This window comes from Scyliorhinus torazame, chromosome 2, assembly GCF_047496885.1.
Source record: "Scyliorhinus torazame isolate Kashiwa2021f chromosome 2, sScyTor2.1, whole genome shotgun sequence".
NCBI classification, from domain to species: Eukaryota; Metazoa; Chordata; class Chondrichthyes; order Carcharhiniformes; family Scyliorhinidae; genus Scyliorhinus; species Scyliorhinus torazame.
The window spans coordinates 246,584,351-246,587,494 of NC_092708.1; positions in this window are offsets into that span (position 1 = coordinate 246,584,351).

The window sequence follows — 3,144 nt, forward strand, 5'->3', positions numbered from 1 at the left end:
ACTCCGGGAGCACAGACAGCTTCATACACCCGGATACGGTAAGGCGCTGCTCCCTCCCCATCCTACCCGCGGCCCAGAAAATCTCCCTGGCTTCCGGATCCCACGCAGTGGAAATCCGGGGTTACTGTGTCGCGACCCTGACTGTGCAAGGCGTAGAGTACACCAACTTTAGGCTCTACGTCCTCCCCCATCTCTGCGCTGCCCTATTACTGGGGCTCGACTTCCAGTGCCATCTCCAGAGCCTTACCCTAAAGTTCAACGGACCCCTGCCCCCCCTCACCCTCTGTAGCCTCACACCCTTAAGGTCGCCCCACCCTCCCTCTTCGCAAACCTCACCCCGGACTGTAAGCCCGTTGCTACCAGAAGCAGACACTACAGTGCCCAGGACAGGACCTTCATCAGGTCAGAGGTCCAGCGACTCCTGCGAGAGGGGATCATTGAGGCTCGTAACAGCCCCTGGAGAGCCCAAGTGGTGGTCGTCAAGACTGGGGAGAAGCACCGGATGGTCATCGATTACAGCCAGACCATCAACCGGTACACGCAGCTCGATGCGTACCCCCTCTCCCGCATATCTGACATGGTCAATCAGATTGCGCAGTATCGAGTCTTCTCTACAGTCGACTTGAAGTCTGCGTACCACCAGCTCCCTATCCGCCCGGAGGATCGCCAATACACTGCCTTCGAGGCAGACGGCCGCCTCTATCACTTCCTCAGGGTTCCCTTCAGCGTCATCAATGGGGTCTCGGTTTTCCAAAGAGAAATGGACCGAATGGTTAACCAGTACGGGCTGCGGACCACGTTCCCGTACCTGGACAATGTCACCAACTGCGGCCGTGACCAGCGGGACCATGACAAGAACCTCCGGCGCTTCCTCCACACCGCGAAACTCCTGAACCTCACTTATAATAGAGAGAAATGCGTCTTTCGCACAACCCGCCTGGCCATCCTCGGCTACGTCGTGGAACACTGACTCCTAGGGCCAGAACCTGACCGCATGTGCCCCCTCCTGGAACTCCCCCTTCCCGACTGCCCCAAGGCCCTGAAGAGATGCCTGGGGTACTTCTCTTACTATGCCCAGTGGGTCCCCAACTACGCAGACATGGCCCGCCTACTGATCAAGTCCACCACGTTTCCCCTGACGACTGAGGCCCGAGTGGCCTTCGATCACATTAAAGCAGACATCGCCAAAGCCACGATGCATGCTGTGGACGAGTCCATCCCTGTCCAAGTGGAGAGCGATGCGTCGGACTTTGCTCTGGCCGCTACACTCAACCAGGCGGGCAGGCCCGTGGCTTTCTTCTCCCGTATCCTACATGCCACCGAAATTCGACACTCCTCCATCGAAAAGGAGGCCCAAGCCATAGTAGAAGCTGTGAGACGTTGGAGGCATTACCTGGCCGGCAGGCGATTCAGTCTCCTCGCTGACCAACGGTCGGTTGCCTTCATGTTCAATAACATATAGCGGGGCAAGATTAAGAATGACAAGATTCTGAAGTCGAGGATCAAGCTCTCCACCTACAGCTATGATATCTTGTATTGACCCGGGAAGCTCAATGAGCCCCCAGATGCCCTATCCCGCGGTACATGTGCCAGCGCACAAGTAGACCGACTCCGTACCCTCCATAACGACCTCTGTCACCCGGGGGTCACCCGCCTTTTCCACTTTATCAAGGCTCGCAACCTGCCCTACTCCATCGAGGAAGTCAGGTCCATGACCAGGGACTGCCAGGTCTGCGCGGAGTGCAAACCGCACTTCTATCGGCCAGACAGAGCACACCTGGTAAAGGCCTCCCGCCCTTTTGAGCGCCTCAGCATGGACTTCAAAGGGCCCCTCCCCTCCACTGACCGTAACGTGTACTTCCTCAACATCGTTGACGAGTACTCCCGATTCCCCTTCGCCATCCCCTGCTCTGACATGACCTCTGCCTCCGTTATCAAGGCCCTGCAGAGCTTTTTCACCCTGTTCGGGTAGCCCCGCCTACATCCACAGTGGTCGGGGCTCCTCCTTTATGAGCGACGAGTTGCGTCAGTTCCTGCTCAGCAAAGGAATCGCCTCCAACAGGACAACCAGCTATAACCCCCGGGGAAACGGACAGGTGGAGAGGGAGAACACGACGGTCTGGAAGGCCGTCCTCTTGGCCCTACAGTCGAAAAGTCTCCCAGTCCCCCGCTGGCAGGAGGTCCTTCCCGATGTGCTCCACTCCATCCGGTCACTCCTATATACGGCCACTAATGAGACTCCTCATGAACGTATGTTTGCCTTCCCCAGGAAGTCCACCTCTGGGGTCTCGCTTCCGTCCTGGCTGATAGTCCCGGGGCCCGTCCTTCTCCGCAAGCATATGAGGAGCCATAAAACCGCCCCCCTCGTCGAGAAGGTCCTGCTGCTCCATGCAAACTCCTAATATGCCTACGTGACACACCAGGACGGGTGACAGGACATGGTCTCCCTTCGGGATTTGGCTCCTGAAGGCTCCCCAGCAACCATCACCACCACACCTCATCCTACACCATCTTCCGCCACCTCCGCCCACCTCCCTCACGAACTGTCTGCCGCAGGCCCACCGAGGACAGGCACCACCACCTCCACCCATACACCCCCCCCCCTTCGACGGCTCAACATATGGGTGAAGGAGAAGAAGTCAACACGCTCCCGGATGTGCAGGTCTCGACGCCGGCGCCCACACCACAGCCGGGACTGAGGCGGTCACAGTGGAAGGTCAAGGCCCCTGACAGACTGGACCTTTAAGACCACTTCATCCCCGCCAGACTTTTTTTTAAACAGGGGGTGAATGTGGTAAACCACGTTATTGTCTTATATTCCCTGTGCTGTATTGTACATGCCTGGGCTTGTCCAGGTTGGCTCCGCCTGTGGCTCCTCCCCTCAGGCTTCTGTATAAAAGTGGCAAGTCTCCGCCTCCGGACCCAGTTCGGGTCCAGAGCCAGGAGGCTTGCTGTTTAGTGTATTAAAGCCTTAGTTACGTTTATCACTCGTCGTCTATTTTTGATCGTGTATCACCCGTGCCGGGGATTTTATATCTGGCTTGATCCCGTCTACTGAGGGAAACCCCATCTCCTAGCCCCACCACAAGTCCAAAACTGTGTCCGCCATGATAGGACACGAGGCCGGACCCCTTTATTGCCCAG